The sequence below is a fragment of the Neopsephotus bourkii genome, unplaced genomic scaffold, assembly GCF_033783945.1.
Source record: "Neopsephotus bourkii isolate Nb327-2 ecotype Australia unplaced genomic scaffold, CSIRO-AGI_Nbou_v1 NB_272, whole genome shotgun sequence".
Classification (NCBI taxonomy): domain Eukaryota; kingdom Metazoa; phylum Chordata; class Aves; order Psittaciformes; family Psittacidae; genus Neopsephotus; species Neopsephotus bourkii.
Genome location: NW_026900781.1, coordinates 7,620,686 through 7,634,649, shown reverse-complemented (window position 1 = coordinate 7,634,649; position 13,964 = coordinate 7,620,686).

Here is a 13,964-nt window from a genome sequence, read left to right as displayed (position 1 = left end):
AAGACTACTAAATAAAGAAACCTGAGGCACCTGAGTTAAAATACTAGTATGGATTTAAAATTATAGCACTTAATTATCAAGTTACCTTTTTTTCCTGGGTAAGAAAAGAAAGGGGTGATATATTTTGCTTTTCAACCAAAGCTTCTTTGCAATTCTCAAACGTACAGGTTTTCAATAAAAAATTAAAAATTTGCTATGGATGACTCTTATGGAGAAAAGAACCCTGTATTTTGTAACCAAAACTTTTTTTTTTTCCTTCATCATATAATATTTGTGTTCTTTAGCTGAAAGGGAACTTCCCATTCCCAATACCCCAACTCAAAGGTGAGTCTATATCAATGTGAGGTTTTGTTTTTCGGAGATGTCAGGATCAGGCTTTAAGTCTGTAGAAACAAGAGGCCCTATTACTGTTTTACTTGTAGATGTGCAACTGATGGGTGTTCAGCCTCCAGGAGTTTAGATGACTGAGATAAGGTTTCAGATAAACATCCAAATGTTTAGATTTTTATCTAACCCAAAGCTCTGAACCTTTAAAGGATTACCCACCTCCAGGGATAATCCTATAGTGATTTCAACACCTGTATTGAGTCAAAGTGAGTTCAGAGTCTCCTGTCCACAAGAAATGGTTTAAGCCCATCCTACTGTTTGTTTTGTATGGCTAAAACAGGCTGTGTCAGATCTGAACACGATTAGCTGGGCACTCTGATTTTAAATGACTCCATCCCAGGATGACTCCAAATAGTCATCAATAGGATCACTTATTACCAAAGGAAAACAACCTGTGATGCTATGCTTCTGTGGCCTAAAAAGCAGATATGCCCTAAATGTTCTTAGGGTGAATCAGAAGCACTAAATACCTCACAGTTTTATAGATATTTCAGTGAGCTGTTTTTCTGTCAGCATTTTGCTCTGGAAGCAGACTTTGCTGCCTTCTCTTGCAGTTATCACAAAAATATCTTCATAGATGTGACACTGAGGGACATGGTCTTGTGGACTTGGCAGTGCTAGGTTGACAGTTGGACTAGATCATCTTAAAGGTCTTTTCCAACCTAAAAAATTCTATGATTCTACGTTGGCACACAGCAAAGCTGCATTCTATAGGTCTGCTGCCCCAGATATAAAGTGAGATATCTTATGAGTGGCCATTTCTGTCTGTTGCCACAGGTGTATTAGACCTACTTAGAGGGAAGATATTTTGGTCCTGTTCTAACACCTGCACAATGCAGAGCTCATGGCCAGATAGGCTGTATTCTTTTCTTTTTCTCAACTAGCAGCTTGTCCAGGTGTCCTGAGTAGCAATTGGACTTTGGGCTTCATTCAGGCTTCTCTTAAACGAAGCAGTAACTCTTACTAGGATTACTAGAATTCTTGTGGCGTATCTGATGAATTATTCTGGGTTTAGTTCTGGTTTTAGATGCTGTGGCCATGCTTTGCAATAACAAGGAATTGAGAAAAAATTAAAAGAATTATGCCTAACACTTCATACAAACCTATGTATGTGTACGTATGCATGTATACGATGCATATTATTTCACATGAATCTGAAAGTGCTTTACATATGTTAACTGATGATGCCACAGAAATCTCCCTTTCCTCGTTAAAAAAATAGTCATTGGGTATTATTCTGACAACAGAATTATAGAACACAGAATTATAGAAGCCGTGAGGCTTTTTGGCAAATCCTTTAGCCTTATTTGGGCTGAGTTCCCTGTTAGCCTGAGAAGAAGGCAGAGGTTTTTTAATCAAAAGATTTCCCAGTAGACAGAACTGTTGGTGTGGGGTTTGGTGCTTTTGTTTTGGTTTTGTTTGGGTTTTTTATTTTGTGTTAGTTGGTTGTTTGGGGGGGGGGAGAAGGGAAGTTGGGTTTGGTCTTTTACATTCAAGCAAGAAAAAGAGAGTTCACTGTTCTTCATTTAAGTTCATCTGTTGTAAATTAACAAGCAACTGGAAGCAACTACTAGCTTTGATCACTCTTCTGAGGTACAATGGTATTTAAGGAAAAGCTGATCTTATTTTAATCACTGGTTCTTCAGCTCACCTTTTAATTAGAAGGAAAGCTTGCCTCAACAAGGCTCAGGTGGAATGCACAGGAAACATATGATTAAATGGTGATTCTAAGTTTAGCATTTCACCTCCAGAAAGCAAAACAAGTATTGGGTGCATCTTCCATACATTGGGTGCGTCTTCCATACAATCAAAAGACATTTTAAAGATTAAGCTAATTAGCAATGGCATACATAATAAGCAAAGACAAAGGATGAAATAATAGTGAATTAAAGCCAGTTAGGATCTTGCAGTGGCATTCAACAGGGTTAGATTTTCAACCCCACATTTTCACACTAGGTCTTCTCTACAGATTTGATTTGACATTTACGGTGAGGTGAGTTGCAGAGAACTTTATCAATAAGGAAACCCAGTACAGGCTGGGTTTACTTTCCTAGACTAGCCCTATGCAGTCAGCCTGAAATAGAAGCTTCTACTTGTCCTCTTGTTCATCCTACTGTTTGGTAACTTCAGACAAATATTTTTAACAGAGTTCTGGTGGATAAATTCTCCTTAATGTGTTGTAAATCCCTGGAAGTGGAGGAGGGTGTTTTCCTGGAGAGAGCAAACTTGTTTTTCCTTTTAAATAAAACGCCTCTCCAGTAACTAGGTTGATCTGGCTACTGGAAAGCAGACCTCTGCAAATGTATATGTTAGGAATGTTTGGAGTTTGGAAAAGTTAAGATAGATTTCACCACAAGGTCAACATTTAACTTTTATATAAAATTAATGTCTGGGGAGTATTTTCATCCACATCACTGTTATTATCATAGGATACCAACTGTTTGCATCTCTGATTCCTTGGTTATTTCCCCATCGTCCAAGGAAAGATTTATTCCTGGTATGAATTTCATAAAAGTAAGGGGAGAAGTGACTGCATGAACAGACAACACTGTTTTCATTATATTGCATACTAGACAACCAAAATGAAATTAAGAGTTCCCAAGAGTTCCTACAGTTTCTTTAGCCAATGGTTTCCATGTCTCTGGTATTCTCACCAACCTGTTTCACCCTAGAATTTCATGTCAAGTGAAGTAAAATCCAGTGTGTCCTATCTAAAGAGTGCAAATGCACATTGGACTTGCCATTCACAGCTCTCTTTTCTGAAATTACACTGAGCAAAGTCTTGCCTCATGCTTATTTGTAATTGTAGTTTGAAGGATCATCAGAAAAAGGGCCGTTTGTTGAAGTGGATTTTAGAGTCTATCCCACAAAATATGACAAACAGTCTGAACAGGCTTTCTGGAATCTGACAGATATTTATGTCTGGAATGCCTTCTTTCCCTACTGAAAGGAATAAAACATGTAGCCTCAGTAGTCTCAGCTTTTACCTGTAAAAAGTTATGGTTGGACCATGATAATGGTTCCAGTGGCAAAGCGTTGGTAGGAAATCAAAACCAGTTCAAAGTAAAAAGTGTTATTAACAGTAAATCTCCTGAACAACTAATTTAGGCCTTTGATACAACACTTGAAATCTCTAGAGAGATCCAGAGAAAAATGTGAAAGCTTCTTTAACTCAAAAGGTCTGGTTTAGATGCAGAAGCAGAGATCAAGTACGTAAAAGGCAGACCAGATATCTGAGTTTAAAATGTAAAATAGATTAAGCTCAGTTTTTCAGAATGGTTTCTCCTGTTTGGCTTCTTGATTTCAAAATTTGATATTGATGTGACTTTTTTTTCCTGAGGACAAAATCTTTATAAAAGTTTCTTCAATTCCATTTGTTTTCATTTGCAGAAGAACTAAATTTGGGTTCAAAGGTCCCAAGAATGCCTCAGTCCTGGCAAAAGGCGGCCAGCCTTACCTGAGTAAGCATGAGCTCACAGTTTAGGAAAGTGAGGAAGAAAGAACTTGATGAGCCCACAGAAGGAGCAGAAACAACTTCCCTGCTACCACCTCGCTGAGTCTTCAGTTCATTGTGTTCATCCTGCATCACTGTGACTCCCAAACAAATCATGAAGTTACATCAGCCAAGTGCCTAATTAAAAGGACTGGAGACACTTGGCCTGGTCTGAAAGGTGAAGTAGTAGGTATTTACCTGAAAATGCCATGAAATGACACAGCAAACACATATGTTTTAGACCTTACGAATCAAACCTCCGACTGCACTGAGTATAGATTTGGATGATAAAAGTAGCCTATTGTTGCTTCATGGGTATTTATTACCCAGTGAAACCTCTGCAGCTGTTAATTGCATTAGAATTCTTATTTTAAGCCTCCTGATCAGCAGGGACCAACTACCCCAACACTTATATTGCTGCAGCATGGTTTTGATCTAACATTTTATTTTTTTTTTTTTATTTTAATAGCAATGATTTCTCTCTCTGTTACACTCTGTCCATTTACCAGTTATGTTACTCTGTTGCTCAGAGACGGCCTGACATAGTGTCCTGGGTTCAGCAGTAGCAGTCATTTTTCTCTTTCTTGGTAGCTGGTGCAGTGCTGTGTTTTGACTTTCGGGCTGGGAGCAGAGCTGATAAAAATGGTGTTTTGGTTTGGCCAAGGACTTTGTGAGCCTCATGCTCTGCCAGGGAGAAGGGAAGCTGGGAGGAAGCAGAAGCAGGACACCTGACCCAAACTAACCAAAGAGGTATTCCATACCACAGCACGTCATGCCCAGGAAGGAACTGTGAGAGTCACCTGGAAGGGCTAGGTGGGCTGCAGGGTTGGAGGAGGTATCGGTCGGTGCTTGATCGGGCTGGGGGGGCAAGTTATTGGTGGCCTGGTGATGGGGTGTTGTATTCTCTTCCCTTGTTATTTCCTTTATCATTACTATTATTGGTGGTAGCACCACTAATTTGTGTTATACCTTAGTTACTAAACTGTTCTTATCTCAACCCGTGGGAGTTGCATTCTTTCTGATTCTCCTCTCCGTCCCTCCAGGAGTAGGGGGAGGGCAAGAAGAGGGGGGGGAGTGGGTGCATAAGCTGTCTGGTTGCGGTTAAACCACGCCACATAGTAATGTAGACACATCTGCTCACCCAGTAAGGGATAAAATATATTAATATTTTCCACACTAGTCAGGAAAATCTAAGCTTTCTAATGCAAAATATTAAGAAAGTTGTTTTGATAGCAGTAGTTCTTTGACAACTCTCATTAAAACTTTGATATATAGAACATCACATTTTATAGATGAGTAAAAGGAGTCTCAGAGAGGCCAGACTGTGGCAAAAGTCATAGTCTTGCTTTTTTCATTCTCTGAACTTGAACAGCCAGCCAAAGCAAATATAAATGCCACTCTATTTTAGAATGAGTGTTTGCAGAGCACTCACCTTGCTGACCTGTCTCCTGGGCCATTTGAGTGTAAGACAACAGGTTACACCTAAACAATTACACATTTTTAGGGTACACACCAGGTACCAATGAGCAAATAAAATACTGAAAAGTGAAAATGCATCTTTGGGTCCCTCATACCCAACTAGTGAAGACAGCAGTCCAGCCATCTGTGTACTGGTAGAACAATACTTCCTCTTACAGCTTCTCATATTATGAATGGAGTCTAAAGTACGTCTGTCTGACAAGGGAAAGTAAGACAGAAAGACAGGGAAATAGTCAGGAACAGGAGGAAAAAGACAATAACAATGCAGTGCTTTGAAAAGGTAGGCTTGACTCCAGCCTAACTTCAACTGCCTCTGAGCTGCGTGGTGGCTCAGCAGCTGGACGGTTTTCCTAATGATATTGTGCATTGTGCTGGAGTGGCTTCTACCACTGCCACACAGCCACGCTGCTGAAGACTCTGGGGAATTACCTTGGTATTTAATTTGTTGTTATGAAAACAGTGAGTGTGACTGCAGCAAGAATAGTTTCTTCCCAAACAGTTACCAGAATCCTATTGTTGTTCTCCTTCTTGTTGACCTTTTTGCTGCTTTTGCAATTATAATAATGATTTTCCCGGCTTTGAGATCTTGAATTTGTTTGATTTATATTGTGCCAGGAATTCAGAAGGGGAAATAGCATCTCGTCTCAGGCGTAAGTTCTGCTAAATGATAGATTTTAGAGAAGTAATTTTTTTGAATGGAATTGTGATGGGAAGAACAAAATTTTCCTTGTTTTAAGCATTTTAACTGTATATGGCTACTAGAAACATAGAGCTTATTTTCACCCCCAGTATTGTGCTGCTACCACACAAGCTTTTCAGTTTTGGTGGTTTGGGTTTTTTTATTTTATATTAAATTAAATGTAAATATTACTTCTTTTACAGTGTAAAGGCTGTGAAAACCTTACAATGATATTTGCCTGTGTAACACTGCTGACATCAATTACTTCCTCACTTACTTCTGTTCTTATCTGAGGGTATTTACTGGGCTTTCTACTCTAACTGCTCCCCACATAAAATTCCCAAATTAAGAGAAAAGCCCTCAAAGAGCAGGTTACAAATCTGCTTTGCACAGCTATAAATAAGCTTTACTCAGGATCCCATTTGCAGCAGGTCTGTGTAAAATTTCTCATTGACTTCCCTTGAGGTAAGGGTCAGGTAAGTCTGGTTCAGACCATGCTTTACCCACTTGTGTCTCAGGGGACAATGGCATAACAAGATAATTTCCAGTTCTATTCTCCTGTGTCTTCAAAGACCCAGAGTTTAATTTCACAGTGACCAAGAGAGTGGCAATCTTAGGAAGGTGTTATGTTGGCTGGTGCAGAAATTTATTTCCTTTAAAATTATCTGGCTGTGAAATATGGCACCACGGCAGCTGCAGGATCTCCCTCTTGCCCTTCGCTAACTCTGTTGCTAACCATGGCATTGGCACACAGGAGCGTGTAACTTTGCCTCCTCTCCTTTCAGCCCATGTACCCTTTTGTATTTTAACAAGTCTGTCATGATATCCAACATAAAAGCATCAAGCTAACAGCTAATGAAAGTGTGTGCCTATTAACTTAGACACAGATATGTGTATATTTATTAAGCTATTTGGAAAGCCAATTATAATAATGAAATAATAGGAAATTATTCTTATATTTCATACCATAAATGTTCTTTATTGTAGATATGACTATATTTGAGGTAACATTTGCATATGAAGCTATTCATAACTATGATAAGATAACATAGTCACTGCAATGCTATTTGCTGTGCTTATACAGTATGCTGATTCAGTTCCTGCACATTACTTTTCATTTATTACTGATGGCTGTGTTAAGAATATCCAAAACAATCAACAAAACACAGAAAAGAACATTTTTTTTAAATTTGTGTATGCTATCTGTGCTATGCAAAGCTTACACTTTAATTGCTATTTCTTATCTGCAAGGATATACTTTTCTACAATAAAGGCAGTGTGCCACAAGCTACTTATGAAAGTCCTATTAGGAGACAATTATTTTAATTACTATATAATGTTAAGACTACAGCACTGCTAAAAACACACTATCCATTTGGAGTACAAAAAATTAACTCTCCATCCTACACCCGGCTCTCCCAAGAGAGCTTGCAGGCCATAGAGACAGAGACAACCAAAGCAGCATGCAGGAGCTAGGAGATGAGTGCAGCTTCGAGAAAACACAGACACAGTCCTGAATACATTTTATTAGGACCCAGATGAACAAACTCTAGAACTGTCCTGTTTACTGTATTTATTTTGTTCTTAAATGACAGCAACGTAAGTAAAAGAAGGCAAACTTTGCTAGTTTGCTACTACCTCTTCCAGGAACAGTGTTATCTTGACATATTTCTGTAAACAGCACTATTCCTTATAACTTCTTGAATTTTGCGTGTAGTAGTTGTATATACTGTGCCCACAGACTCTGTAAGATGGACTTTGTCACCTGTTATAGATTTTTATTAGTTTATTACCAAAGATACCAGCTCACATTAGCCTCTTTTTTTCCACAGGTTTATTTACACGGATATTTGCCGTAGTATATTGTAGCATAAGGCAGTGAAAATACTTCAAGAAAAGCAAAGTGCTGTAGTAGCTTAATGAAAGAGTCCAAGCTCCACATGAAGAGGCCACAGAACTGTGCTCGCTGTCTTATGTTACTTCTCTCCATTTTCCTCAGCAGCATCATCTAATACTCATCCTTGCAGCACAGATGGAAACAACTCAGTAAATTTCCACCTGGGGAATATCAAAACCTAGACAGAGTTGAAATATTGTTGAAATAGAGAGATACAGTTAATGTAAAATCAGGAAAACTAGTCCAATGCTGGAACAGAGTTAGTATGCCGGTCCTCTAGCTTCTCCCTCACCCTCCCCTGGGTTGCCTGAAACCCACGTCGAGCATGGGTGTTCACTTATTTCAGACTCCTGGAATTTAAGTTCATGCACTAGAAAATGAGAATGGGCTCCTGGAGCCATGACTCATCCTGAGGCACAGAAGAAAACACTTTTACCATCACTCTGGCCTTACTCAAGTTCCATTTCTCAAGGGTGGTCTGGCACTCAACAGCTTGGAGAAAGCACTTGGATCCCTGTTGCCAGACCCTAACAGGTGACACTAACCCAAGAAAGACTTTTCTGACAAAGAGCTTCATCCTGCAAGACTACTGAGACCTCAGGCCTCAATTTTGTAAATGGTGAAACTAAACCAAATACTACACTTCCTGGTGGCCTTTTGGATGCTGTCCTCGAGCTGTAAGAAAAAGCCCTAAATGTTGTTGGAGCAGAAGGCTACTTCATGTCCAATGTCAAATAAAATGTTCTCAGAACTCTGGTAAGATTTCTGGGAAAGGATTTTTCTCTTCACAGAAAGGTCTTAGCACTGCAGAATGACTGTCAGGCAGGTGGCTGCTTCAACTTTCAGGTTTCTCAGTGTTTTCTTCCTGTGAGCCCACTGACACATGGAGTGAGCAGATGTAGATGATCTGCTTAAATACCTGATCCCACAAGAGGGAAAAAGTAAGAGATGGCAATCTCTTCCCACCACCCTTTGCTGTCTTTTAGGAGGGTTTTTGGTACAGCAGTGCACAAGTTAAATGAGATGGGGGAAAGTCACTTGCTTGAGACTGCACACATGGGGAAGAGAAACAAACCCCAAGCCCTTAGCCCTGATGATTTCCTCATGTGCCAGCATTCAATTTAGGAGCTGCTTAGTTGCACTGTTCAAGGCAAGAGTTATCTTTCAGTTATGTGTTTATACAGCACCTAACACAGTGAAGCCATTCTCCTTGATTGCAGCTTGGAGACATCATCACAACACAAATAGTAAATAATAATCGGGTTAAAGATAGCACTGAATTAAACCAGAGCAATATGCCTATTGGAGGCCAAATGTTACACAGTGCCAGCTCAGGCAACTGGCTTTCAAAACTGAAAGAGAACATTCCTCTGCAGTAAAATAAACACTACTCTTTTTCTCTTGAGCTAGATAAAGCATTGTGTGTTTCTGATAAATCCATATGGTTTGCTTGCTTGCAGAGGAAAGCATGAAGAACAACAATTCCCCAGATTTCTTCCTCAGGAGTTGCATTATCAATAAATGCCTGTGATATCACTTGGGTTCTTAAGCCCACACATCCGGCCAGTATATTAATTGCAATAACTTCACGTCCTAAAAAGCCAATGCAGTGATATACAAGGGACCTGATTCCAACCCCTAACCTCTCTGAGCCCGGAAAGTCTTTCAGCATTCCTGTAAACTTACATAAGAGAGAGGGAGCAGATAACATTGTATGCTTGCAGTTAAACATGCAGGATGCTTGTGCCCTCTTGCAGAAAGGACTGAAAGAATGGCCTCTTAGGAAGTCGTTCTAAATTAGAAAATGGCCTTACAACTGAAGAATTTGGAGTGCAAAACCAAGGACCCCTGGGATTGCTGAATTGTTTTTTCAACTCTCCAAAATTACTTCATTGCACTTTTTTCTACAGCCTATGACAACCCAAAACCTACTGAATAAACAGACAAAATTCTCTATGTGGTCTTTATATATACTGAACTAGGCCATACCAGCAGCATTATAGGAAGTGAGCAGAGGACAGGCCTGACTAAGTGGAAAAGGAAATTCTCTTTACTTAAATTGTTTCTTTTAATTTGTCTTTAGAACTGGGAACTACACACCGGAACTGGGAAGCCAGACAGATCTGAAGTCCATCCTGGAAAGGTGGTAGATGTCCCTGCACATCTCTTAGGAAAGGGTTGAAACCTGTCTCTGGGTCTCTAGGAAAGTCAGTAGCAGGAGGGTGTTGTTAGCACAAGTGTATTATTTCCACAACACCTGAATTTTCAGAAGCCTTTTACAAGGTGCAATACTAAAAGTTATAGAGGAAGCAGATCAGAGGATTACAGTCCACATCAGAGAGTCCCCAGGGACAGGTGCTGCATCTTTATTGATAACGAAGAGGAGAGAAAGGGCTGAATGGTAAACTGCAAGTTTGCAGATAATACTAAGTATTTCTCCATAAGCAAATGCCATGCCAGTTTCAGAAGAACCACATGAGTGTACAAAAAGGTGGCAGATGGGGTCCAGGTAGGTAAATGAAATGTAATGCGTCTCTTGAAAAATAATCTAAATCATGCCTTCATGATGCTGAACTGGGGTAGCTCCAGTGCAAGAAACAGACCTTGGCATCAGCAGTGCCAGTTCTCGGAGATCATCTCTTTGGTGTGCTGTGGCAGCCAGAAGAGCCAGCAAAGCACTGGCCATTGTAAAGAAAGGTGTGGATAATGACAGAAAGAGTGCCATTTTCCTGCTACAGAAAACTGCTGTAGTAACAATGCCTGTTTTGCAGTTTTGCATCTCAAGGAGGGTATAGCTGAGCTAGACAAGATCTACAGAAGGGCAAGGAAGACAGCTCAGACTGCACTTTGGATGATATCTTATGGAGAGAGACTAAAAAAATTGAATTGCTTCAATTTGGAGAGAAGAAAGGTGGGGATGTGAGGGAGGAGATGGTAAAAAACTATAGGATCACAAAAGTGGTGGATTAAAGCAAAGGTAGATAAGCAATTTACCAAATTCCTTAATGCTGGAACTGGGGGATGCTTGCTGAAAACAAAAAATCAGTTGAACACAGATAAAAGAATGTAATTCTCTTACATAGGTGTCATTGAAGTTCTGGGATTTGTTGAGCCAGAAAGTTTCAGGCAGATGATATCTGCAGGTTCAGAGAGAAATCAGACAAACTCAGCGACAGCAAGTCCACAAGACCAAATGAAACTGTCCCATATCATCCCTGTATATCCATTGTGGGTCTTTGAGGAGAACAAGCAGAAGAGACCACAGAAAGCAACCAGAACCATTTGCTGTATTTATTCCCTTTGTCTGAGGTTCAGTATTGAGCTATGTGGACTGTTGGTCTAAACCTGTATGTTTCTAGTAGAGACAAACAAGTAGCAGCTTTCAGAGCTGTAGAGAGCAAGTAGATACAATTGCTAATGTTTTATCTAAATCTTTTAGGCTGATTTAAAAAGCTCTGCTCCACTTCACACACCTGGTAGCTCTTCAGTATTAGATTCACTGGGAGCAGCCAGTGCCATTGACTACCAGGTGAGCACAGTTTGCTTCCCTTCCTCTTATTCCTTTGCTTTCCCTTGCTGTTTGGTTAATAGTATGAGCTGCACAGCACAGTTTCTTTGTCATCTTGCAGCCAGAACAGCTTCTTCTGGTGTTATGTGAGTATGAAACAATTCAAAATTTATTATTTTTCATGGGTAAGGGAGGTAGAAAGGTGTTAACCTGCTGACATGCAGCAGCATGATACGGCATATATGGTATGGACTCATATCAAAGACCCTATGTTTACAAGTAATAAGGAACCTTTTGATTAAATTTTCTTCTAAATTACTTTTGTGTGTGTTGATGCCACTGAATTTCATGGGTATACAAACGAATGAGTAAGTGCAGTGGCATAGCTATACTTAAGTTAGAAATTAAGGAAATTAATTACTACACTATTTAAGGGTAAGAAATACTTCCTTGAGGAACTTCTGGAAGAGGTCAGGGTGATCTCATAGGTTTTGGGGAGCTAAAGATCTAATGATGCTTAAGTTTGCTAAGACAAAATATTGACTTCTGGACCTAAAAGTTCACCTTGGACTTTTCCCTAGCAGCATAGCTTTGCTCTTTTCTGCCATACTTAAATCCATAGTTAGCAACCAAAGGGACTTCTGCATTTTGCTGCACACTTAGGATGCTCTTCGGCTGTGTAGGAGAGGTGGTACCTTACAATGTAGTTCCTCAATGCTTGCCTTGTCTCTGGAAAAGGAACCAAAGGCTGAAGTAAAATGCATTGGAGGCACAGACAGAGGGAAACTTAAGTGCAATTTCAGTGTAACAAAAAAATTATATCTAGTTCTGATCATTATTTGTGTTTTTTTAGTAGATGAAAGTATTGTCAGCTTTAAAAGGCTCTCAGTCAACAAAAAGTGGTATCAATGTGCTCAGATCACATCCTGAAGTCAGAGTTCAGTATTCAGTTTCTAAGAAGGAGAAATTTTTCAATTTCTTGTCTAGACAAAATTGTTCTTACAATAATGAAATATTGTTGCAGCTGAAGGAAGAAAGGTCTTGAATTTAAATATGCCAGAACCTTGCAATATTTTTTGTTTGATCTAAATTTAACATCAAGAGCTTCTCTCTGGTTACAATGGGATGAAAATGTATTAGCAGTCTCATGTTTTATGTGATTTATTACTTCTATTGTTAAGGTTTGGACCTTGTTACCACTGAAGGCTATGAGAGCCATTAAAAAAAAAAAAAAAGTAGATTCTTTTTCTTGCCCAAAATAGTCTGACCTTTTGTTCAAAGCTATAAGAGTACCTGGGCCACATGTATGAACATAAGACAAAGTAGAATATAAAATGTGTTACCAGGCCACATTTGTGCTTCGCATTGTCTTTAGTTTTAACACCTCTGGAAATCTAAGAAATACTTCTAGTAGCTGTTAAGAAAGAATTTGCTGCTTCTTGGCAGCTGCTGTGATCTACCAGGTGTGTGTGGTCTCTTCCCTTTATGAGGTTGTCCTTTTGTTCTGACTTCTTTAGCCAAAGAAAAAAAAAAGGCAAGCTGCACAGCTTTAGTCTGTTAAATAGTCCACATTACTTACACGGCTACTCTCTTCGCTGACCCTTAACAGTTTAGTAGCTATGAACTTTAAGAGGCTCAGTCTTAATCTTCTGTCTTCAAAGGAGCCAGAGCTGGTGTAGAATATGGCCTTTTCATTGTGGCTTTCCCTGAATTTTAGAAACCCACCTTTGTCGGCTGGTCACTTCCATGCTTTTATCTAGATGCCAACAACAGTAAAATTACCGTAAATTACATAGACTTGTCTGTGGGTTTTCATAGCTCCTTGATGCTTTGCTCTCATCCTGGCATGCACTCTCTCAAATAGTGTGTTAAATAGCAGACTTCTACCTAAGAGACAAAATGTTCAGAATCCTTGGAGGCACAGCCCAAACAAAATATTCTGGCCAAGGAGCACTCTGGCTCAAGCGTACAATGTTTGTATCTTTACTTTCAATTGAGGAAAGGTGGCATGCAAGTGATGTGATGAAACTGCATCTCACGATTTCAGGGACTGTCTTTTTGTAATCTGCAAACATCAAGACTGGACCCAAAGGAAGCTCATTATTTAGGGGAAACTGTCATGTTCAGCAAGACAGGACTGTTGAGCTGGTGCTCTTGGCAGAATTCTTTCTTTCCCTCCACCCTGGGATAGCAGTATTCTGTTATGGCTTCACATGGGTACTGATTCCTATTTCTTACTGTCCTTGATTTCTTTGGATCAATGTGCTCTGGGCAGTAAGCACAGAGAACTGTGGATATGGTTATGAACCAGGGTTGATTCAAAGAACATGCACTATACTGATGTTTAAGGGTTGTGACTGATTCTTTCCTATTGCTCCAAGGTGCACATGAGCATCTCGGGCATACGAAGACCTGCATGCCTGCTGTGTGCAAGAGGTCAGTCCCATAGAAAATATTTTTCTCACTGGGGACATATACATGGAACTTCCTTTGGGCTTTCCTGGAGGATTTGTTGCTCTTT